The sequence below is a fragment of the Sapajus apella genome, unplaced genomic scaffold (assembly GCF_009761245.1).
Source record: "Sapajus apella isolate SASKATOON/1434 unplaced genomic scaffold, GSC_monkey_1.0 scaffold4, whole genome shotgun sequence".
In the NCBI taxonomy this organism is placed as follows: Eukaryota; Metazoa; Chordata; class Mammalia; order Primates; family Cebidae; genus Sapajus; species Sapajus apella.
The window spans coordinates 43,413,930-43,440,539 of NW_022436944.1; the positions used below are offsets into that span (position 1 = coordinate 43,413,930).

The 26,610-nt window shown below is 37.1% G+C and overlaps 1 protein-coding gene and 1 long non-coding RNA gene across 4 annotated transcripts in view; both read left to right on the forward strand.

Moving 5' to 3' along the window:
* The window catches only part of UBE2E2 (ubiquitin conjugating enzyme E2 E2), a 365,295-nt gene that overhangs the window by 91,421 nt on the left and 247,264 nt on the right, over positions 1 to 26,610 (forward strand). The gene's annotated exons all lie outside the window — the stretch shown is intronic.
* On the forward strand, positions 23,566 to 24,896 carry LOC116542640. The gene is made up of 2 exons (XR_004265297.1): positions 23,566 to 24,370; positions 24,689 to 24,896. It is a non-coding gene; the product is annotated as an uncharacterized LOC116542640 (long non-coding RNA).

Here is a 26,610-nt window from a genome sequence, read left to right on the forward strand (position 1 = left end):
CCTATATATAGCTTGCCTGAGGTAGTGTGAAAGCAGCCATAGAAAATACTTAAACTAATGAGTGTGGTTATATTTTAATATAATGTTAACCAAAAACAGACTGTAGTCCTGCTTTGGTTTGTGGTCCATAGACTGCTGATCTCTGTTCTAGAGTATACTAACAACTGAACAACTGTCTCTGCTAATTTTTCTCCTTTATGTTGGTTTTAAAACAATGAAACACATAAACCAGGGGTCCCCAGTCCCCAGTCCCCAGTACACATACCTGTGGAACCTGGCAGCGCAGCAGGAGGTGAGTAGCAGGTGAGCCAGTGAAGCTTCTTGTGTATTTACAGCTGCCCCCATTGCTGGCATTACTGCCCCCTGTCAGATCACTGGTGGCATTGGATTCTCATGCGAGTGGGAACCCTACTGTGAACTGTGCATGCAAGGGGTCTAGGTTGCTCATTCCTTAGGTGAATCTACTGCCTAATGATCTGTCACTGTTTCCCATCACCCCCAGATGGGACCATCTAGTTGTAGGAAAATGAACTCAGGGCTCCCACTGATTCTACATTATGGTGAGTTGTATAATTATTTCATTATATATTACAATGTAGTAATATAAATAAAGCATACAATAAATACAATTGAGCTTGAATATCTGGAAACCACTACCTCCAACCCCAGTCTGTGGAAAAATTGTCTTCCACAAAACTAGTCCCTGGTGCTGAAAAGGTTGGAGACCACTGACATAACAAAAATCATCACTACTACTTTTATTTAGAAGCATCATCAAGGCAAGGAAGGAAGTATAATTTAGTTTTATTGTCAGGCATAAATTTTCCATGTTTAATTAAACTTTAGAAGTCATACAATAATGTTTGAATTGAGAAACATTGCTCTTAGGTAATAACAATGCATTTAAGTATAATCTATAACATAGACACATGTTATGTGTGAGTGAGGGGTGCATTTTCAGTGACAAGTGTAGCACTTTAAAGCTGAAGAATTATTGTTTTTCTCATACTCCGGGTCATCTACTCAAGTCTGTTGAAGTATAATAATTAACTCCTGACCGCTCTTGGCCTTTAAAGTTCTCATGGCTCTCCTCATAGGAATTATACTGTTAACCCTGCTCTCCTGGGCAAATTCCAACCAAAGTAATTATATTCTTAGTCTTACCTGAATTCTCTCCATAGAGTGTAATTATCTGAGCTGGATTCTTCCCAGGACAGTGGGCTTGGCACACCTACTACTCTCCTTACCTTTAGTCCTTGACTGTTGGATAATCTCATTTCTGTTCTTGAACAGTTAGTTATTATACTGCATAGAAGAATTAGCATTTTATGTTGTGTAGTGTACATTTGATTTCACTGTTTACTTTGTATACGATTAAAAGTAACCTTGGCAGGCCACTTTTGACCGTGGGTAGGTCAAAGATGTAAGTGTGGTGAAATTATAGCAAAAGGGGTAAAGATTTTCAAATAAAGATCTTGGAATCAAATCTAAAAACATAGAGACCTTTTAAGTTTTGGTGTCAGAAGCCACTCTTTTATTCCACATTATTAAAATTAGCAGTTTTTTTTTCATCTCCAGGCTTTATACTCTCAAAAATTATTGGATTATATCTGTGAATATTTGTTGTGTTAGAAATTAGAACAAATTTAGTATACTTTTAAAATTAGTTTAAAATATTAAACTCATGTTAATGTCATTATGAAAAATATATTTTGAAAAAATGTTGAAAAGAGTGGCATTGTCTTACAGTTTTGCCAATCTCTTAATGTCTGACTTAATAGCCCACAGCTGTTTCTGGAATGTCTTGTGATACATTGTTTTACTTGTATGTGAAGAATATCCTCACACATGATATGTAATTGGAAAAAGAATATTTTAATAGCTTTTTCAGATAATTGTGAATATTTTTCTTTGATATACACCAAAAGTTAACAAGTGATAATTTCTGTAGGCTAATTGCTGTGTGGAATCTGAAATCATATCAGTGAATTTTTCATTCTTTGTTACATTGAAATCCACCAGGCTGCCTTAATACCTGCTATGCATACATTTATTCACTTATTCATTGAATTGTGTGTGTTTGTGTGTTTAACTTCTTTTTTCCTTCTTGGACTTTGAGTGAATCATTTACCCATGCATGGTTTTGTAATATCAAATATTGGTCATTTGAAAATTATTGGCTCTCTGAATGATGCAGACCTTCCAAATGTTGTTATATTTTTTATGCAGTGTGAAAAGTATTATTTTTAAGCAACACCTCTGATCTTAGAAAAATCTTCAAAGTTTTTATTGATGGCAGATACAAGTTTTCCAAAATTCTGGTTTTGTTTGAAAGGTCAAATTTTATCATTGGTGACAAATACTGTCATTTTTTTTTCCCCATGGAACAGGCTTGTTCAGTCATTATTTTCAGAAAGTATCAACTGAATAACCATAGTTTGTCAATCATTGTTTCAAATAAAAATGGCATTCCAAAGCAGGTAATTTAACTTGCAGCTTTAACAGATATACAAATACTACCCTTCAAGCCAGCCATCATATTTAGATATGCAGTAAAAATGCTTTATGCATGCTCAAAGAATAGTATTTAATACAATTAGTAATTTTTGCTTCTTTATCGAGAACAAGTGAAGCTGGATTTTTATTTCTCTTTTAAGTGCAGGTGGTGAAGTTAGACATATTGCGTTGATTTGAAATAAGGCACCAGAAGTTTTACCTATGATTGTTTTTGCATCAACAGTGTAAATGTTCACTAAGTGAAAATGACAAATGAGGTCTCAGTTTTATTATGAAAATGGTTTTGATTTTGTTCTTTCCCTGAAAAGGTCTCTGGGATGCTCAGAGGGGAGCATCCCAGAGACCTTTTCTTTTTTTCTATTTAAAAGAAACTAAGTTTCAAAAGTGCCACACTTGAAAATTACAGTTATAAGCCTTGCAGAGGACAGTGTTTAATATTCCCCTTTTCTTACAGTTATTAAAATGTAATAACCATTTTTTTTGTTTTCTATTTTTATAGACAGGGTCTCTGTCACCCAGGCTGGAGTATAGTGGTATAATCACAGCTTATCGCAGCCTGGAGCTCACGGGCTCGAGCCTTCCTCCTGCCTTGGCTTCCCAAAGCTGAGATTACAGGCATGAGCCATGGTGCCCAGACCATAACAGTTCTCTTGTTGTATTTTATTTACTTTGGTATTCTCTGAGACAATTATTATGAAAACTTTGCTTATTTTTCTAGGCCTTTATCATCAGTTTTATTATTTTATTCAAGGACTGACATGACCATATTAATAATTATCCTTAGATGAACCTTCACAAGTTAAGTGATAGTTAAAAAAGGAAAAGACTGAAAGAGTGTTTAGGAAAACGTACTAGAAACCTACATGGCCACTGAAATATTAAAAAGAAACTAAGTGAAGTTAACTTTTCGTTTTATAACAGTGATTGAGAATCAACTGCTTTGTCCGCTCAAATCAGAAATTCTAAGTCTATTGTGTTATTTGAGCAAGTCATTTGACTGTCTATGTCTCAGTTCTCTGTCTAGCTGACATTGCTATAAATTTGGTATGTATGTCCAGGAATTGAAGTAGGCCTCCATGGAAAGAAACACAATCCTTTACGTAAACTCTCTAACAATAGTTTAGTTGTGTCTTGGCTCTAAAGGCAAATATTAGCCAATTCAGTCTATGTCCTCTTCCTCATGCATTCGTGGTGTGTGTAGAAATGGTATATGTCTGAGTATCAAATCAGCTGCATCTATCAAAGACAAAAATATTCTGGTTAAAATTATAGATAACAATAAGATTCCAATCAAAATAAAAAGGTAAATAAATATCTGCTCATGATCCTTTTGTTTATACTACAAATGTCGATACTGCTTATGGGCACTGATTTATGATTTATGGCCACACGTGTACCCATTGTGTCTATTTCACTGCTGCTGGTTGGCTTTCTTATACTACTATTCTTTCATGTGGAATGGCAAGTAAATGAACCAGTTGATACCTACAGAGCAGGAACTACCGTTGAACCATGGATACTGATTTTAGAACCTTGCTCAATCGGTAAGTGCTTGATGTGGAGGAGTTTTATTTGACTATATTTCTAACAGTCCAGACAGACCTGTTACTCATTTTTAGATTTTCTTTAAACCAGATTCTATTATTAAACATGAATTTAGCAAGAGATTAAGCAAATCTTAACTGATGACTTAAGGAAAATTGACACATTGCCTCAATATGTTCATAGGAATTCTCTTGTTTAATAATTTAAAGATACCGTAGACTTTAGAACCCCCCCAAAAAGCAACAGACAAGCTGGTATTTTTGGTACTATACTCTTTATAATTCAAATAAATGTGAAGAGCATGCTAACTGGGAGATGTTTTGGATGGAAATGGTGCCCATATTTGATGACTTTCTGCCTTCCTTTCCATTTTGTCTTTCCTTGTGTCTTTTTTTAAAAGTATACTGTTGCAGTTTCATAGCTGTGAATGTCTTCTCTTTCTGAGGATATTAATACATTTTTTCTCCCTCTGTATGGTCTTTCTTCAAGTTGCTTGCTTCTGACTCTTTCAGGTTTAGTAAACTTTGGTTGGTTGAGTGTATTTAATTATGGACCAGGTTATTTAAATCTCCTAAGTCATTGTTACTTATATACTTTCCAGCTTCCAAAGTTCACTGTTTTTATCTCTTCTCCCTGTACCTCCATATTGAGGTATTTATGCTGTTTTACAAATTTTGCTCTATTATTTAAATAGGACTTTGGAAGATAGCAGATATCAATGTGTGTTTACTCTCATCTTTAGTTGAAATAATTTGCTTATTTAAATAAAAGCATCTAGACAGGAGTTATTGAAATGATGAGTTGAGTTTAGCAAGCACTAAAGTCAATATGATATCTTAAGAAAATGTTTTAGTAGTTATATTTTTATATTGATATAGATCCCATTAAAAAGCCATATGGGTTCAAGAGTGTTACTTATGAATTATCACATGTATATTGTTTTAATTAAAATATTATAGGGCTTTAAAATTAAATTATGAAATATTTAAGAGTAAGCACATTTTTATTTACTTAATGAATTAGGTAGTTCTAATTTGGTAAATGTAAATAGAAGTGAACGTCGTAATGCTCTACAGTGTAAGCAGTAGTCCACAATTTCTAAAGATTTATAGGAGGACAAAATCATTTTGACTTTGAATATGCTTAAATTTTGCATGTTTGTGCATTTTTCCCAACTTACCAAGTGGCACCTCCTAGGGAAGCAAGTTTCAGGAATTGTAGCCTTAAGTTTTTACCAACTCCCCCCAAATACTGTAGTTAGAAGTGGCTTTGGCTTGATAGTGAGATGTCCGTAAGTGTTAGAATCAGCTATACCTGGCTTTAGATCTTAGCTCCATTACCTTTTAACCATGTCTAAGAAGGACAAAATAAAAAATTTTACTAATACTCTTGCTTTGGAGTTATTGTCAGGATTAAGTGAGATGAAATATGTGTAGTAATTAGAGCAATGACAGACATTCAGGTATTAGTTTCCTTCTCTTATAAGCCCTTATCTAGTCTTTATTTCTTGAGGATGACAGACCTGAGTTCTCCTATTATTTTCTCATTACCTGTGCTTTATTCATATTCCCATGATTATCCTTCAGTGTGAAGAATCCATTCCATGCTATAGTGAATTAACAATAAAATTCAAGATAATTTTTTGCAAAAAGGAGGATATTGTTTTTATACAAATAAATATTAAGGTAATGAAAACAGTTTTGCTGTCACTGACAATCATTTTAAAATTGTTTACCATGTCTTGTAATTTTTTAGTTTTCATCATTTAAAGACAGGTATTCTTATAAGACACTTGACATCTGTTAGTCTCAAAATTTGCTACGATTTGGATAGCTTACAAGATTAGCTGAGTGTATTAGTCAGGGTTCTCCATAGGAACAGAACCAATAAGATATATATATATATATATATATAAGAGAATTTATTAGGGAGAATTGGTTCATGCTGTTACATAGGTAAAGCCCCACCATAAGCCATCTGCAAGCTGGAGAATGATAGAAGCCAGTAGACGCTGGTAGCATGGCTCTAAGTCCGGAAGCCTCAGAACTGGGTAAGCTGACAGTGCAGCTCTCTCAGTCTAAAGTTGAAGACTTAAAAGCCCTCGAAAGGCAGCTCGTCCAAGTCCCACAGTTCAAAGGCTGAAGAACCTGGAGTCTGATGTCCAAGCGCAAGTGGAGGAAAGGATGTACTGCCCCAGAAGAGAGAGAGAAAGCAAGTAGAAGAGCAAGCAAACGGAATATCCCCCTTCTGTCTGCTTTGTTCTAGCTGTGCTAACAGCCAGTTGGCTTGGCCAGTTCCTGGCCACTCTTTTCTAGACCCTGCCCACTTTGAGGGCTAGTCTTCCTCTCTCAGTCCATTAATTCACATGTCATCTTCTCTGGAAACATTTTTACAGACATACCCAAAAACGATATGTCAGCAGCCATCTAGGCATCCCTCAGTCTAGTCAAGTTGACACCTAATACTAACCATAATACTGAGGGTAGTGAACATAGTTATGATAGCTTAGGTGCTAGATATTTCAAATACCTCATTCATTCATTGGCAACTCCATCATCAGCCCTGTACTGGGGCTGGAGCTGTAATGGTGAAGAAATGTATCAGTTATTTATTGGTGCGTAACAAATTACTCCAAAGTATTTTGACTTAAACATTTATTACTCATAGTTTCTGTGAGGTAGGAATTCAGGCATAGGCTGGCTTGGGGTCTCATGAGATAGTTATCAAGATGTCTCCTGACGTTTTTCACATTGTATGCTGTATGTCAGAACATCATGTGCATCTTGAATATATATGTAATTTTTGTCAGTTTTACGTCAAAGCTGGGGGAAAAAGATGTCTGCTCAATAGCAATCTTTAGTCATTGGAAGGCTTGACTAGGGCTGGAGGAACTACTTTTAAGTTAGCTCAGTCATGTGCCTGCCACGTTGATGCTGGTTGTTGGCAGGAGATGTCATTTCTTCCCAGTAGAGATCTCTTCACAGGTTACTTGGCTGCCATCATGACATGGTGGTTGGCTTCCACCAGAGCAAACAGTCAAGAGGAAGGTGGAGGAAGATGGAGAGGAAGAGAAAAGGAAAGGAGAAGGGGGAATCACAGAAGCTATCTAAAAAGAGTACTCTCAAAAGTCATGTAGCATCAGTTCTGTTGCACTGTTTCTGTCAGAAGGAAATCACTAAGACAGGCCCATACTCAACAGATTAAGATTAGACTCTACTTTTTGGAGGGAGAGATATCAAATAATTCATGGATATATTTAAAAATCACTACAGTGTAACTCCTTTCCTTTCCAGATACTAAGCTTCACAGGTAACTTGATACTACAGTTATGTTGGTAACTATATTATTGTCTAACACAGAATTAGAGTTACCAATTAAATACCGAAATTTAATGAGAAAGTGACATAAAAGCACTATGTGCAAAAAGCTTGACTATATATATATATATATATATATATATATATATATAGGAATGCTGCTAATTTTGGGTATATTTGAGTTGGATGTCTTACCATCTTTTCAAATTCAAAAGATCTATGATCAGACTCACCAAACACATCCCCAAACGAACTCTCTGATTTCCTGTTTGTTATTGTTACATGTTTCGTCCAAAATATAGAGGGAAAAGATATTGCCAGATTTACTGCATTGAGGATCAGCTCTTGGAGAAGAATGGGGAATGAAAAGGAATGAGACAAGATTCTTTGCACAAAGCAAAAGGAAGAAGTTGAAGGATTCAAGTTAAAGGATAGCCTTGAGCAGGGCATCGTGGCTTATACCTGTAATCTCAAGGATTTGGGAGACGAGGCAGGAGGATCAGTTGAGGCCTGGAGTTTGAGACCAGCCTGGACAATGTAATGAGGCACCCCGTCTCTATAAAAGTACATACATACATGCATACTTATATACATAAAGGATAATGTCACTTGACGGCATGAGTGTGAAAGCAGTTAGAACTGTGTGAAGCATCAATAAGGATAAGATGATAAGGATGTTCATCGTTCCTAAACTGTGTAGCATGATTCTTAATGGAAGAGAGTGTAACTCTCTACTGTAGGTGGTTAATAAAATATGGAGAACTATTAGTGTAGTCAGAGAGACTTGGGTTGCCAATGGCTCCTTGTACAACCTTGGGTTGCTTACATTCTCTGTACTTCAGTTTCTTAATCTGGGAAAATAAATGAACCAAATCATTTCCAGTGCTAACATTTTATGCCTTTGGAAAGGAACTTAGATATAATTGAAACAATTCAAATTTATCTAGTTTTTAACTTTTTTATTTAAAACTTTTTTTAAAAACCTGTGGGTACATGGTAGGTGTATATATTTATGGAGTACAGGAGATATTTTGATACAGGCATACTGTGTGGTAATCACATCAGACTAAATGTGGTATCTGTCCCCTCAAGCATTTATCCTTTGTCTTACAAACAATCCATTTATACTCCTTGATATGGATTGGATCTGTGTCTCCACCAGATTTCATATTGAATTGTAATCCCCAGTGTTGGAGGTGGGGCCTGGTGGGAGGTAATTGGATCCTGGATCCTGGTAGTGATTTCTCATGAATGGTTTAGTACCATTAACTTGGTACTGTCCTCATGATAGTGAGTGTGTTCTTGCCAGATCTGGTTGTTTAAAAGTGTATAGCACCTCCCTCCTCTCTTGCTCCTGCACCTGCCGTGTGAGATGCCTGCTCCCCTTTGCCTTCTGCCGTGATTAGAAGCTTCCTGAGGCCTCCCCAAAAGAAGAAGCTGCTATGCCCCCTGTATAGCCTGCAGAACTGTGAGCTAATTAAACCTCTTTTCTTTATAAATTACCCAGACTCCGGTATTTCTTTATAGCAATGCAAGAACAGACTAATACATGAGATATTTTGATACAGGTAAACAATGCATAATAATCACATCAGGGTAAATGTATTAATTCCCACAAACGTTTAGATTTGTGTTGCAAACAATCCAGTTATACTCATTTAGTTATTTTTTACTTGTTTTACATGCACGATTAAATTATTATTGACTATAATCACCCTGATGTGCTACCAAATACTAGATTTTTTTTTTAATCTATTAACCATCCCCACATTTCCCCATTTGTCCCCTTCCCAGCCTCTGGTAACCATCCTTCTGCATTCTGTCTCCATGAGTTCAGTTTTTTTGTTGATCTTTTGTGGTGTTTATTTTGTTTTGATTTCATTTATTTTTGCTCTGATCTTTATAATTTCTTCTACTAAATTTAGGCTTGTTCTGCTTTTGCTTTCCTAGTTCTTTAGGATGCATCCTCGGGTTGTTTATTTAAAGTTTTTTGTTTTTGTTTTTGTTTTTTAGGCAAAACAGCGCTGCTCTTGCTTTATCTCAGAGGTTTTGCTATATTGTGTTTCCATTCTCATTTGTTTCAAGAAAGTTTTCAGTTTTCTTCTTAATTTCTTCATTGACCCATTGGTCATTCAGGAGCATATTGGTTAATTTCCATGTGTTTGTATAGTTTTGAACATTCTTCATTATTGATTTCTGGTTTTATTCCACTGTCATCAGAGAAGATACCTGATGTTATTTATTTTTTTGAGGAGAATGTTTTGAGATCTGTTTTGTGTCCTTATGTGTCTATCCTTGTGTCTATCCTTGGGAATGATTCATGTGCTAAGGAGTACAAAGCGTATTTTGCAGCCATTGGGTAAAATGTTCTGTAAATATCTATTAGATCCATTTTGCCTGCAGTGCAGATTAAGTCTGATGTTTCATTGTTGATTTTCTGTCTAGATGATCTGTTATATCATTGTGCTGAATTGACCCCTTTTTTGTCATATAGCAACCTTCTTTGTTTCTTCTTACAGTTTTTGTGTTGAAATCCATTTTGTCTGTCTGATTAACCATAGCTACTCCTGCTGTTTTTTGGTTTCCATTTGCATGGAATGTTTTTTTCTATCCTTTTATTTTCAGTTTCTTGTGTCTTTATAGGTGAAGTATGTTTCTTGCAGGGAATGGATCACTGGGTCTTGTTTTTTTAATCCATGCATACACTCCGTGTTTCTTGATTGGAGAGTTTAGTCCACTTATATTCAGTGTTGTTATTGATAAGTAAGGATTTGCTTCTGCCATTTGTTACTTTTTTTCTTGTTGTTTTGTGGTCTTCTCTTCCTTCCTGCCTCCCTGCCTTCCTTTTAGTGAAAGTGATTTTCTCTGGTGGTACGTTTTAATTTCTTGCTTTAATTTTTTGTATATCTGTGGTATGTTTTTAGATTTGAGATTACCATGAGGTTTGTAAATAATATAACCATTATTTTAAACTGATGACAACGTAACACTGATTGCATGAGAAAACAAAAAAAGAAAACTAATAACTTTAACTTGGTCTCCCTGATTTTTAACTTTGTATGGTTTTTGCTTATATCTCATTGCACTATGTCTTGAAAAGTTGCCGTAGTTAACTTTTTTTTTTTTTTTTTTTTTTGAGACAAGGTGTTACTTTGTCACTCAGGCTGGAGTGCAGTGGCGCAATTACAGCTCACTGTGGCCTTGACTTCCTGGTTTCAAGTGATCCTCCCACCTCAGCCTCCTGAGTAGCTGGGACCAAAGGTGTGTACCACCATGCCTGGCTCATTTTCATATTTTTTTGTAGATACGTGGTTTCATTATGTCGTCCAGGCTGATCTCATACTCCTGGGCTCAAGTGATCCTCTGGCCTCACCTCCCAAAGTGTTGGGATTACAGGCATGAGCCACTGTGGCCAGCCAAAATAGTTAGGTTCATGTTTTCATCTTTCTATTAAAGATATGAGTAGTTACACCACAACTAGTGTTACAATATTCTTTGTTTTTCTGTGTACTTACTATTACTAGTGAGTTTTGTATCTTCAGATTATTTCTTCTTGCTCATTAATGCCCCTCCCCCTTTTTTTTCCCAGATTGAAGAACTCCCTTTAGCATTTGTTGTAGGACAGGTCTGGTGTTAATGAAATCCTTCAGCTTTTGTTTGAGAAAGTCTTTATTCTTTCTTCATGTTTGAAGGATATTTTAACCAGATACGGTTTTCTGGGGTAGAAGCTTTTTTTCCTTTAGCACTTAGTCAGCTGCCAGATGTATTGCAGCTCCATTGCATGTAACTTGTTTGTTTTCTCCCACTCTTTTAAGAATCCTTTCTTTATTCTTGACGTTTTGGAGTGTGATTTTTAAAAGCCTTGAGATGGTGTTCTTTGGGTTAAATCTGCTTGGTGTTCTATAAACTTCTTATATTTGAATATTGACATTTTTCTCTAGGTTAGGGAGGTTCTTTGTTATTAGCCCTTTGAATAAACTTTCTACCTCTCTCTCTATCTTCTCTTTAAGGGCAGTAAATCTCCTTTTAAGGCTGTTTTCTAGATCTTGTGCTAGAAAATTTTGGTGCAGCTGAGCTGGCACCAAAACCACCAGATGGAGTTACCAAGATGGCAGAGGTACCATCTTGGTGGTCTTCAGTAAGATCTGGGGGAATCCTCTGGATTACTTGGCAGAGACTCGTGTTCTCTTCCTTTACTTTCTCCCAAACAAATGGAGCACACTTCTCTGTGCTGAGCTACCTCAAGCTGGCAGAGAGGTGATATAAGCATCCCTGTGGCCACCACTGCTGGGAATACACTGGGTCAGACCTAAAGCCAGCACAGCACTGAGTCTTATCCAAGGTTCCCTATTACCACTGCCTGGCTGCTGCCTGTTTGTTCAAGATCCTAGGGCTTTACTGTCAGCAGTTGGCAAAACCAGCCAGGCTTCAAGGTGATGCCTTCCTTTGGGTTCTGTATGGGTCCAGAGATGCTATCCAAGAGCCAGGGCCTGGAGGTGGAAACCTTAGAAATTTACCTGGTTCTCTATGCCACTGCACCTGAGCTGCCACCAAAACCACAAGACAAGGTCCTTCCCACTCTTCCCTCCCCTTGCCCCAGGGAGAGGAGTCTCTCCCCAGTCCATTGTCACCACAGGCCCATAGGGAGTACTGCTAGGCTACCTCCAGTGTTCACCTAAGACCCAAGGGCTCCTCACTCAGCTTGTGGTGAATGCTTCAAAACCTGAGATTCCCCCTGTAGGGCAGTGATCCCCTCTGCTCCAGGACAGGTTTAGAAATGCTGTCCAATAGCCAAGGCCTACAACTGGGGACCTCAGGAGCCCCCTTGGTGCTCTTCCCCATTGTGGCCAGGCTGGTATGTAAGGTATAAGACAAAGTACCCTTACTCTTTCTTCTACTTTCCTCAAGCAGAAGGAGTCTTTCCCATAGCCACCACAACTAGGAATGTGCTGGTTCATACCTAACACTGGCACATCTCAGAGTCTCACTCAAGGCCTGTGGCATGTAATACCTTGGCTGCTGCTGCTGATCATTTAGGGCTCAAGGGCTCTTAAGTCAGCAGGTGATTAATAAAGTCAGGACTGGGTCCTTCTCGTCAAAGCATTGGGTTCCCTTCTGGCCCAAGGTGTGTTTAGAAATGTCATCCGAACTAGGGGCTGGAATGGGGACCTTAGGATTCTCTCTGGTGCCTTATCCTCCTGTGGCTGAACTGGTATCCAAGTTTAAATCAAAGTCCTCTTTACTGTTCCTTTTCCTCTCCTCAAGGAGAGGGAAAGGGACACTTTTGTTGCTGTGAGCTGTGCTGCCTGGGAGTTGGGGGAGCATGGTGCAAGCACTTCCTTAGCTGAGTCAGCTGGTGTGTCACTAGGTCATGTGCCCCCCAAGTCTGCTGTCTCTGAGCCCAGCACAGCACTAGGACTTGCCTGTGAATTGTAGTTCTTGTGGCCTAGACAGCCTTTCAAGTTAATTTAGAACCCCAGAGCATGTTAGCCTGTTGGGGTAAAGCTTGTGAAAGTTCCAGGCTGCTGGTATGGGCAATTCTTCTGTGGCTAGTGCTGGTTTCAGTGCCCACTTCATGGGCATCACCTGGGTTCTGCCCAGCATTACTTTCTGCTGTGACAGGGTATCAGTGAGTTCTAATGCAAAGCCCCACAGTTGGTGTGCTCTCCCTCCTCTAAGTGCACAGATTCTCCCTCCACACCATGCAGTCTCTGCTGGTGGATGTGGGGAGTATATTAGTCTGTTTTCACCCTGCTGATAACGACATACCCGAGACTGGATGATTTATACAGGAAGAAGTTTTAATGGGACTTACAGTTCCACATGGCTGGGAAGCCTCACAGTCATGCTGGAAGGCAAGGAGGAGCAAGTCACATCTTACATGGATGTCAGCAGGCAAAGAGAGAGAGCTTGTGCAGGGAAGCTCCTCCTTGTAAAATCATCATATCTCATGAGACTTACTATTACGCGAACAGCATGAGAAAGACCTGCCTCCATTACTCAATAATCCCTACCAGATCCCTCCCACAACACATGGGAATTCAAGATGACATTTGGGTGGGGACACAGCCAGTCCATATCAGGAGGGATGATGTCTGCAATTCATGACCTTCTTTGCTACCCTTTTCAGTGCCTCTTTCAGCAATATGAAGTTAAAACCAGGTGCTGTGATTTCTCACTTGATTTTTAGTTCTTAAGAAGGTGCTTTTTTGTGTAGATAGTTGTTGAATTTGGTGTTCCTATAGAGAAGACAATCAGCGGAGGCTTCTATTTGGCCATCTTGTTCTCCTTCTTATCTGGGTTTTAGAAAACAAGTTTCCTCCCTACTTTTTTATTCTAATAGGTAATTTCAAGCTTCTTTAGTGTGTTTAATGGCTTATTCAAAAATATGTTTGTTTATGACAGAGCCCTAAAAATTATTTATTTATTTATTTATGAATGAATGAATGAATGAATGACATGGTCTTGCTCTGTCACTGCAGCTTTGACCTCCTAGGCTCAAGTGATTCTTCCATCTCGGCCTCCTGAGTAGCTGGAACTACCTGCAACACAGCTAAGCATTCATTACATGGAAGCCAATAGCAAATTAGATTATACAATTAGCACTAAAGTTGCTATTTAATCAATATATATATATATTAAGAAATATATTCTTCATTAGATTATAACTTGAAAATGTTTATTAGAGAAACAGTGTATCAGTCCATTTTCATGCTGCTGAAGACATATTTTCACATTGCTGATGAAGACATACCCAAGACTGGGTAATTTATAAAGAAAAAGAGGTTTAATGGACTCACAGATCCACATGGCTGGGGAAACCTCACAATCATGGCAGAAGGCAGAAGGCACATCTTACATGGTAGCAGGCAAGAGAGAAAATGAGAGCCAAGTGAAAGGGGAATCCCCTTATAAAAACATCAGATCTCATGAGACTTATTCACTACCATGAGAACAGTATGGGGGAAACCATCCTCATGATTCAGTTACCTCTCATCCAAGTCCCTCCCACAACATGTGGGAATTATGGGAGTTACCATTCAAGGTGAAATTTGGGTGGGGGCACAGCCAAACCATATCAAACATTTTCCAAAATTTGCAGGCAAGAAAGAGTTAAAACTGGAAGTATATCTTTGTAAATAAAAATCTACCTATATGTTGTCTTATAATTTCTCTTTACATTGTTTTGAATATTATTTTAACATCGTATCTTTTCCAGTGTTCCTGTTGTCAAAAAAATGTTTTCATGAGAAAGGAGAATGTTGCATGTTTACTTTAAAAAGCCCATGTACATTAAATTGAGAGAAATTGAGTCTTTTACTTTATAGGCAGTATTTATAAAACATGACTGCTTATCTAAAATTATAAGCCAAATTTGTATTGTAATCCAAATTGATCATGTTAACTAAAATTGGTTAAAATCTGGTTTTATAAAATTTTAATTTTATAAAATAGTTGTTTATTTATTAATTTATTAATTACTCTCTCACCGATGATCTCTTTGGTCTGAAATGGACCTGGCTGTTCTTCTAAAACTTAACATTCTTAATGAGAACAGTTACAGGTGAATAAAATCTCCTTAAATGTTTTAACTTTTACCCTTGTGTGTGTTAGCTTTAGTAATACACTATTTTTTTTTCATTTTATAGTTTATGTAGTGTTGATCATGTACCAGACACTATTCTGATTTATTTGTATTAACAAATTTAATTCTTACAACAATCCTATGACCAAAAGCCGTCCTCCTCTGCCAGGCATGGTGGCTCACGCCTGTAATCCCAGCAGTTTGGGAGGCTGAGGCAGGCAGATTATTTGAGGTCAGGAGTTTGAGACTGGCCTGACCAATATTGTGAAATCCCGTTTCTACTAAAAATGCAAAAAAATTAGCCGGGCATGGTGGCACTTGCCTGTAGTCCCAGCTATTTGGGAGGCTGAGGCAGGGAATCGCTTGAACCTGGGAGGTGGAGGTTGCAGCAAGTCGAGATTGCATCACTGCACTCCAGCCTGGGCAACAGAATGAGACTCCATCTCAAAACAAACAAAAATAAACTATCCTCTTTTTTACAGATTGTCCTTCTCTGGCACCAAGGCCGGTAGCTGATAGCTGGGTCATAGAACATGGCCAAGATCCCTAAGATCTGGCTAGCACTGGTAGTTTTTCCCTGTGGTGGGCTCAGAGAGTAGTTTTCTTTCAAGAAGCAGACTTGTCACATACCCACTGCAGCCACCATATGTGAAAGTCTCCTGCCGAGGGGAAAACCAGGCTTTACTTGGGTGATTATAGTGCCTAGTGTAAAGGTACCCATGTAGAAAGCTGGGGGTTGTCATAGTCATCTTTCTCCACTTAGTTTCTCACTTTCAGTCTCAAGTACTACTTTTCTTTCAACACAGTATTTCACTTTATTAGACCCTTCTTCCCTGTGTCCATTGAAGGAGTTCAAGTTGTCATCTCCAACTGGATCTGCTTGAGTAGTAGCTCCTGCTAGGCATTCCGCTTATATATTACGCTACTCTTAACTCTTTGCAAGTCGTAGGCTTGAATAGCTTTTTTTCCTTCACGTACCATACAATTCATTCAAATTGAATGATTCAGTTGGCACATTCACAGAGGTGTGCAATCATCATTCTAGAAAGAAATCCTGTATTTATTAATAGCAGCCACTTTCATGCCTCTATACTTCCAGCCCTAGGCATCTACTAATCTACTTTGTCTCTATAGTATTGTCTGTTCTGGACATTTCATGTAAAAATAGAATCATCATCTTTGTTTTAATGTTTTAAAGGTTCAGTATACAGAAAGGTTATGTGTTTGTCCTGGGTTCACCCAAGGGCTTGCAGCACAGAAATCCTTCTGGTTGTTCCTCAGAAGGTGCAGCCTTGGATATGTGTATAGTCTGGACTACTAGAGATTATTGTGGCTTTAGCTGGACTCTCTTTGATTAATCCGCTCCCCAATCCCCCATCTCCTGTTAAGCTTCTGACTGGTCTGTGTCTGTTGGTATCATACTCAGCTGTTAGTCTCTGCTAATTCTTAACTGTATTAGTTTCCTAGGGCTGCAGTAACAAATTACCATAATCTGGGTGGCTTAAAACAACAGAAGTTAGTGCCTCACAGTTCTGAGAACTGGAAGTCTAAAATCAAGTTGTCTGCAGGGCCATTCTTCCTCTGAAACCTTTAGGGAAGAATCTTACCTAACTGCTCTGGTGTTTGCCAGCAACCCTTGGCCATTCCTTGGCTTGTATCTGCATTACTGCAATCTCTGCCTTTTTTTCTCATGTCTGTGTCTTTACGTGATGTTTGCCCCTATGTGTGTGTGCTCAAAGTTTCCTCCTCTTACAGGGATAACAGTCATATTGGATTAGGGTTCACTCTGATTAACTTACAGATTTGGGAGGGGAGTTAGGACTTCAACTTTTTTGGGGGGTGTGCACAATTCAGTCCATACACTAGCTGATTGCTTTTTCATTTTCAGTAATTCCCTGGAACAGAAGTTGCTCCGCAGTCTGATCCAGGCAAAGTCTGGCCTCTTGACAGGTATAGAATGCTGTCAGTCTTTCAGGCTTGCTTAAACCTTTTCCTAGTACTTTTGTATTGAAGATCAGGAACTGGGTAGTGATAAAGAGCTTGTTCTTTACCAGCTTTGCCACCAGGGTCTGCCTTGCAGAGGAGGACCTGTGTGTATGCTTGTTTGTGAAGATGGTAAAAACTGTTGTTGCCATCCAATGCACTGGATCTAGTAGGGTGAGTCAGAAGTGGCAAAACAGCCATTGCCTGGCTGCTGCTACTACCTGCTTGGTACAGGTCTTCTGTGGCATGGAGCTCTGGGAAGCGATATCTGCTGATGTTCACCAGCTGCTGAATCTGTGAGGAATAGCTCTTCTACTCCAGGAAATCTACGAGAAGTGAGAGCTGCTACTCAACTGATAAGCCCACTAGAATAGCCCTTTTTCATAACACAGTGTTGTGGGGGAATGGGTACAGTCTCTGTCTTAAATGCCATGGCTTTCCACTATTATAACTGAATTTTGGTAGATTTTGTTGAATGAATGTTTTACAATTGTTGCAAGCCCTCTGATCAGTCTCCAGAGACCGAATCATTGTATTTGCTAATTTTTGCTAGTTTAGTAAGTGTTGGGGAAAAGAAATTTCTCCAAACTCTTTATACTCCCATTCTAGAAGTCTAGCCCCTTGAATATTTTAAAAGCACCACCTTACAGTGTAGAGATTAGGGTGGCTTATAATTCTTCAGGTAGTTTATGCCATAAGAGAATGATTCACATTAGTGCCAATGTTATTTTTCAACATACCCAACTGTTGTAAAGTTTTATAATACTTTGTCATAAAGATGGAAATTATTTTAAAGTTTAATAGCCTGCTTTCTGTACCTATACACAAAACATAGAAGAAAAACTTAACTGGTTAGAGAAGAATGTTAACCTTTCGTTCAGTGAGTGGAATTATTCTTGAAATATTTAGTAAGTTATATAAGCAAAGCCTTCCTTTAGTTGGAAGTTGGAATTTTTCATAGTGAACTTAATAGTGCATCTCTTTCATGGGTATTCATTTGATGTAAATGTCACCATCTGGGCTGCAAATTTTCTCTTAGTTGAAAGGGTCAGTAGGATATCTTGAAAAGTTTTTTAAAACTCTAAAGGTATTTATGTAGCATCTACACTTAATGATTTTTATCTAAGCTGAGTTAAAAGATATCGAAAACTGGAAGCTATGAGAAATTTCTGTTTTTGCCTCCCAGCCTAACATACTGCTTTTTAGACAGAACCCCCATGTGGTTTCATTAATAATGAGGAATAATCACAAAGAGTTTTAAAGTTTAATCCTGTAAAGCAGTATAAGCTATATCTTATTTTATAAGATAGTAACTATGTCTGTGTATATGTTCATTTATTTTAAAATGCTTTTATTATTTTAGAGATGGTTTCAACCTTAGATTTTGTTTAGTCCAACCTCATCATTTTGATGAAGTAATTGAGTTCAGAGAGTATGTAACTTTGTAAGCTTTTCAGTTTATGGTTACATATATAACTCTAACAGCAACAACAAAATCATAACACTCCCCAAAATCCCTGAAGCAATGCATAGTATTTTTTTCAGAAAGCTCTAGTAAATACAGTGTATTTTTCTCTATAATTTAATTCAATGTTATAATGATTGTTTGGTCTAGCATTAATTTGGCATCTATAACAATTGATGTTACCCTTAACTTAGCTATAGAGTCCTAAGGATTTTACGTGTGTGTGTGTGTGTGTGTGTGTGTGTGTGTGTGTGTGTGTTTGTGTGCGCGCTTGTGTGTGTGTAAATTTCTGTTAGACAAGCATTTTTTGGTCTCCTTTCACAACATATGTAGTTCAGTAAAACATAAAATAACTTGTCAATAGTATTAATATAAATATATAAAATCTGTATATGTCACTTAATTTTTTGAATCCATGAATTAGGAATTATCTAGATTTATTAGGTTTAAATATTTGCTTTGTTTTGTGCTGTATTGTTGATAAAGAAGCTGACTATATGTTACTATATTTGTTCCTCACAACCACCTCATGAAGGTAGGTTGGACAGCTTTGATTATTTCCACTTTGCTGATGAAGAATCAGATTTGGTGTTTAAGTAAAATGCCTTTATTTTATGACTTTAATAATTTGCTTTTGTAGTTACCCATTTATTTTTATGTCACTGGTTAGTCATGGTAATGTCTACTATCTTGTTTCTTCTGGGGAATACAAAAGTCTTGATGATTTTTATTCTAGAGAATTTTAGAACAATTTGGGTCATTTGGCATGATCCCAAGGCTAGCTCAGGTGGAAGCAATACAGGGTAAGGGTACCAAATTTGAAAATTCAAAACACTTTGTAATTCAAAACTTTCTCAGCACCAACATTACACTGAAAGGAAGTGTCCTTTCAGTTCTCAACTGGATTTTTGGATTTTGGATGCTCACTAGGTAGATATAAATAATGCACATATTTCAATATCTGAAAAAAATAAAAAATCCAAAACACTTCCAGGGTTAAGCATTTCAGATAAGGGATACTCAACTTGTGTAAGTTGGCATTCTCCGAATGCCAGGATTCCTTTTTTTCCCTTTTAGCAAACTCCTGTCCTTATTTTACGTTTAGTTCAATGTCACCTTCTCTGTGAAGGCTGCCGTTTTTCACAGGTTACAGAAATCTCTTATTCCCCTGTGCTTTCTCATAGCACTTTCGTACTTGCCTCTCTTGGTACAAGTATTGTTTCTTCGTGTCATGATTGATTATTGAGCTCCTTGAAGGTGAAAATTGTGATATATCTCTTCACTTCTCCATGGCCTTGAATTAACTATAGTGGAACTCAGTAAATGTTTTTAAAGTAAATGGATGAATAAATGGTACATGCTTGATATGCGTCTGTAAACTGTGTAAGCCAAACATTTGTACTCCCTATTTCTGGAATAACTGCAATGATAAAAATTTGTTTGCCTGCTTACTATAAGATGTTTGCTGGGTTTTGCTCATAAATATTCTGAAATATTCATTTGGTGCTTAGCCAGTTTATTCCTGTTCCACTTAATCGCTTATGATTATTTGGGACCTGGATGAAGCAGTTCGTTGTAATATTGTATTAGTTTAATCTATGATTTTATAAAATACAAATTATTCAGGAAATTAATTTTTTTATAAAAATGAAGTTTGTCACTTGAAGTCTGTCATATTTTTCTAAATTTGTTTAAAAATAAAAAATCCTGGCTAAACTCTTGCATATCCCGGAAGTGAATTTAAGGACCAAATTCCTTATGAATTATGAAGGGAATTTAAAAGGGAGGCACCCAGGAAGGTGTAATTAGTGTCTAGTAAACTAGTTCACATATTCTGTGCTTTTCTTTTCTTTCTTCTACCAGCTACCTGCAGACCATTTCCTTGTTTATTAGCTGCAATACCAGAAAGTGAAATAGGAAATGAAGTTCACATCCCTCCATTTTATTATTTGTTAGCTGTTTCCTTAAATTTTAGGTGTGAAGAACTATAAAAAATAAAGTTTGGTTTTTTGTGCTGCATCCTTATTTTTTGCATCCTGTTATCACGGATAGTGATGACTTAGGTATAATTGAGAAAAGTTGCAGGAAAGAAAAGCACTTGGGAAATGCCTCCAGATTTTCAAGATCTTTTCGCACCTCTTGGAGAAAAGAATTTTTTTTTTTAAAGACCTAAATGGATTCTATTTATCTATGGTATTTTGTTAAATTGTGTATTATATAATGAATAGTGGAATTGGGTTCAGTTGTGAATTACAGGAAGTGACAGATATGATAAAGATTGTGGTTTTATGTCTGTTCAACAAACCACAGTGGAACTGAAATGAAACTATAAATATTTTAACTACACCAATTGGTTTCTGCCACCAACCAGGACTAGTACTAATGAAAACTAGACCTACTGATACGAAGTTCATGAGAAGCAGTACATAATGTAGATCCTTATGTAGTATCAGGAAACTTTAGCAGTTTTGAATCTTTTAGGTGTACATTAATTTTGATTAGTAAGAAACAATTATTAGGTTATTTTACTCTTTTAAGAATTGAGGTAGCCACAATAAAGCTATTGCGTATTTTCCTTTGGGACAGGGATTTAGATTTAATAACAGAATGTGTTTCTTACAGTAAATATTAATGAAATAATTGAAGAGCAAATTAAAAACATTCAATTTATGTACTCTTTTCACAATTTACATACTAATCTGATGCTGGGCTGGAGGAGAAATATATTCCTACATTATTATTATTCACTTGCCAGTAGTATACCATACTTTCAGAAGCTGAGAAGCTTTTTTCTTGACTAGTGATGACTCTTAAAATTTTACTGTTAGCATTTCAACGCTTTTAGATCCTTTAGTATACACAAAACATTAGGATATATTTAATGGGATAGTATAAGTACTTTTCATTCTCATTCTTGAGTTTTAAAGTCTAAATTCATAGACTTACACACTTACTCTTTGTCCAAGAGTCAGAAAGTTTACACTTTGCTAAGTAGTTGTGGAAGTCCTCTCCAGTGTATTTGTTTCATTTTTCAACGTGTAAGGCTTGATTGCTTAGTTTGTGTAAGAGAATGTGCTACTGTGAGAAATATTATAATTTTCTAAACACCCCCCTCCCATATCACTGAGCTTCCAGTCTAGTAGAGGAGAGAGAAGTATAAAAATAACTAGGGAGCCCTTGTAGCCTGACCTCTCTTATCCTGGCATAATTATTAATATCACCCCTTTCACTTTCAAATGTTCTGGTTTGGGCCATGAGTTATATAGACACACTGGGAGTGACGAGGGGAAAGAACAAATATCTTAAACCTGATTTTTCTGAATTCATGTTCAGATTGTAGAGGTTGATTCTTCGAGACTCCCAAATATAACTTTCTGCCTCATTTTGACTTATATACTTTGTAAACTATAATCTTTTATTTTTATTATTTATTTTTTGAGATGGAGTCTTGCTTTCTTGCGTAGGCTGGAGCACATTGGCGCAATCTCGGCTCACCGCAGCCTCCGCCTCTGGGATTCAAGTGATTCTCCTGCCTCAGCCTCCTAAGGATTACAGGCATCTGCCACCAAGCCCAGCTAATTTTGTATTTTTAGTAGAGACGGAGTTTCATTATTTTGGCCAGCCTGGTCTCGAACTCCTGATCTCAACGTGATCCCCCGCTTTGGCTTCCCAAAGCGCTGAGATTACAGGTGTGGATCACTGCACCCAGCCAACTGCAATCTTTTAAAAAAGAGGAGAGGGTTCCAATTCTCTGTTTTCAAAATTTTTCAAAAATTATTTTGAAAACTCCTTAAATGTGAAACTCCTTAAGCAGCCTTTTAACTAGGAAAAGTATTTGTATAAGCCAATACAGAAAGATTTATTGTACTTACAGGTGGGTTTCTTTGTGGCTGTAATTAGTATTGTCACTTGGGATGTTATTCTGGAATTGCTTTTTCTAATTCTTTTAGTGAAGGTATATGACTAGTTCTTTTTTTCCCTTTTGCAAAGCAAAGGCTTGACAAAATTTTATAGACTAGTGAAACCTTTTATAGATCTGAAAAAGTGCTCATGAGGTTCACACAAAACTTCTGTGCATAAATTAGGAATTGGTGTTGTCTAGGAGTTTGTGAAGATTAAGCTTTTCAGGGTTCTGATTTCATGAAATGTCATTCTAAATTTCTGTCAATCTCAATTATAGAATAATAGGAGTATGCTAATTTCTTGTTTAACAATTATGTAGTATTACAATAAGTAGTATATGTAGTATACAATAAGTATACTGCTGTATATGTAGTATACAATAAGTACTTATGTCTTATTACCATAAACATTGAACAGCAGTCATAATATATAAATACTGAGGACGTCAAATGTTTTCTTTTTGTGTATGATCTTATATGAAAATCAATACATTTCTGGATAATTTGCTACAATAAAAAAGAAAAGAAATACTAGGTATGCCAGTAGTCTTGACAAGCAAATTTCCTAATTTGCAAAATGAAAGATTACATTAGGTAATTTCTAAAAAGAACCTTCTACCTCTGTGTGATCTTTGAATCCATAAAATACAATTGGTACCTGATTTACGATGGTTAGACTTAAATTTTTTTGACTTTATGATGGTGCAAAAGTGATAAACATTCAGTAGCAACTGTACTTCAGTGCGGTGTTCAGTAAGTTACAGGAAATGTTCACTGTTTTATTTAAAATAGGCTTTGTGTTAGATTATGCTATATTTTCCCCAACTATAGGCTGATGTAAGTGTTCCAAGTATGTTTAAGATAGGCTAGGCTAAAACTGTGATGTTCAGTAGGTTAGGTATATTAAATGCATTTTTGACTTTGGTTATATTCAGTTTATGATGGGTTTATTGGGATGTAACACCATTTTTACCATTTTAAGTTGAGTGGAATCTGTAGATTCATTTAGCTAAAATCATTCTCTCTCTCTCTCTCTCTTTTTTTTTTTTTTTTTTTTTTTTTTTTTATTCTTTTTGGTGACAGAGCAAGACTCTGTTGCCCAGGCTGAGTACTGCAGCGCAACCTTGGCTTACTGCAACTTCCGCCTCCCAGGTTCAAGAGATTCTGCTGCCCCAACCTCCTGAGTAGCTGAGATTACAGATGTCTACCACCATGCGAGGCTGATTTTTGTATTTTTAGGAGAGACGAGGTTTCACCGTGTTGGCCAGTCTGGTCTCGAACTCCTGACCTCAAGTGACCTGCCCACCTTGGTCTCCCAAAGTGCTGGGATTATAGGCTTGAGCCACCGTGCTCGGCCTAAAATGCCTTAATCTCAATAGTCTTTTTGTACATGTGCTATTTAAACTGAGGACAGGACTCATAGTTATGCCCTTGCCCCTTTCTCCCTGGATCTTATTTGCTAAAGTAGATGTTGATTTCTCTTGAGAATGTAACAAAATTTTTGATGAAGATTTTACTGTTTAGTGAAAAGATGAGAATTCTCAGTCATGAATTTTTATATTTGATAATAGGAAACTCTAGTTATAGGGAAAAGTCAGTATTTTGAAAAGGCAAACCAAACAGGCAAACATTTACGGAGTTTCTAACACAAGCAAGGCCCCCTCTCAGAATGGGCATCAGGAAATGTCCATTGAATGAACATTCAGTAGATTTTATCAGTTGCTGTGGGGGATAAAATTGCATATAATTTTCTCTGTATAGTTTGTCTTGAATGTGCCGAAAACAGTTAAAAGTAAATGCGTATTTATATTTTGCCAAAGTATCAAGACAGAATAGTAGGCAGACAATTCGTATTTAGGCATGCAAAAGGGCAAATTATCTGCCAAATGATTGTAAATGAATTGATGCAAGGAATTTAAATATGAAATTTTGATGAGAGATTTTTAAATTTTCTCAATATTATTGTTTCCATTCATATGCAAGCTAATTAGATACAACAACTAATTGGAGCCAGTGGCTCAGACTGGCTCGCAACCATTGGCACACACATTGGAGGGTGGCACGGTTGTCCTTATTGTTGGCCAGGAAGTCTTCAATCAAGGCTTAGCTGTACTCTTATGTGCAAATTCCTCTGGTCTTCCCTGGAGAGTGTTGTCTTACATGGGTCTTTGGAAACAAGATTTCCCAGGAAATCCCCACCATCTTTACTGTTTGTGATATTAATACAGTTTGCGCTCTGCCTTTTTAAAATATTTTAGTGATCTTAAAGCTCGACACTGGAAAAATGGAGAAGTTCCCTATTTGGCAAGAATAAAAAGTATTACACAAAATTAGCTGGGTGTGGTGGTGGATGCCTGTAATCTCAGCTACTCAGGAGGCCAAGGAAGGAGAATCGCTTGAACCTGGGAGGCAGAGGTTGCGGTGATCTTAGATCGTGCCATTGCACTCTAACCTGGGCAACAAGAGTGAAACTCTGTTTCAAAAAATAAAAGTATTACAAAGCGTCCTCCTTCTGAATTAAGTAGTAGTTTACAGCAGAGCTGCTGATCTTAATCTTAATTGTGCATTAAAAAAAAAAAAAACAGGAATCTTGTTAAAAATTTCTATTTCTGTGATGTTACCCCATACATTCTAATGCAGTAGGCATGGGATAAAACAATACTTGAGAAGCTAGACTTTCCCCAGCTTTCCTAGAATGGAGACTGCCTCCTAAAATATTCAGAAGTCAGAAATGATTTTAAAACTAAACAAATTTAAATAAATTTGGTCCGTAAATATGTACTTCAGAGCTGAACTTAGTACCCTCTTTTCACAGCTCTAAATGTGATACTTTCGATTATATGAACTCATTAGTCCCTGTTAGTATACCTCCAGGCTTTATAGAAATAAGCCTTTGAAAGAGCTCTTTTATTGTATGGAACTATACATTGAAAAATAAGGAATCCTCAAAAAGGTAAACTTAACCTACATTCCTGGCAGGATACATTTATTCTGTAGGAGGTAGGTGACAGCTATTTTTAAAATTTTGACACATAGTAAGTACAAGAAAGAATCCTGTGGTGCACATATATATTGAATAGTACACAAATTACAAGGAGGAATGATTTGGGCGTCCCCTAATTGAGTCACATCAAATAGGGTGATCAGAGAAGAATTCTCTGATAAAGTGACTCAAAGACCATAACATGGTGAGGGGCAACGTGTGCTAATTTGTCTGGTCGAAGAGTGTCTGAGGTAGAAAAGGGCATGTTGACATGTTAGAGGGACCAGTGGGAGATGAGTGTGACTGGAGAAGGGTGAGCCATGGAAAGAGTGGGAGGAGATGAGATTGGAGAGGAAGAAGGGGAGTAAGCCATGATGAATCTTGTAGGATATGGTAAAGACTGGTTTATATGAGATGGGAAAGCACTAAGGGTTTTGAACAGAGTAGTCACATGATTTAGCTTACATTTCAAAAGGAGCATTTGACCATTGGTGTATACTTGTCTGGTTGCTTAGTAAATGGCAACAGGAAGATGAGAATTTAATGCAACTAATTTTTTTTTTTTTAAGATGAAGTTGGACTAGATAATTTCACATGGCCTTTTTACTTCTAAAGTCCTGTGCTTCTTTATATGGATCTGTAGTAATTGATTTAAAAAATTGTATATGTATGTAAAGGAGTATTGTGGAATAATTATTGGTACTAATGCTGTTGCTGTATATAGTATTTATATCTTGCCTTTTTTTCTTTTCTTTTCTTTTCTTTTTTTTTTTTTTTTTTGGAGATGGGGTCTTGGTTGCCCAGTTAAGACTACATAGTAGCGTGATCTTGGATCACTGCAGTCTCGACCTCTTGGACGCTGATCCTCCTACCTCATTTTCTCAAGTAGCTGGGACTACAGGTGCGGGCCACCATGCCTTGCTATTTTTTTGTATTTTTAGTAGAAATGGGGTTTCATGATGTTGCCCAGGCTGGTCTTGAATTCCTGGGCTCAAACAACCCACCCGCCTCAACCTCCCCACAGTGTTGGGATTACAGGTGTGAGCCATTGCACCTGGCCATCTTGCCACTTCTGAAAAGGAAATTTATACATAGCGGTTATTAAAATAATGATAAATCCCTGGGGGAAAAAAACATTAAAAAGCATATGACTTTAAAATTTAAAAACCACATAAGATTTTGTGGAAAGAAAAGTAAATAGGACTTATGCAACAAATGAAAGAAAAATAGTTGTGACAAAACTGGGCTAAGGAAAGTGGTGCATTTGGATACCAAATTTAGCTTTGAACTTGCTGGCAGCCGGGGGGGGGGGG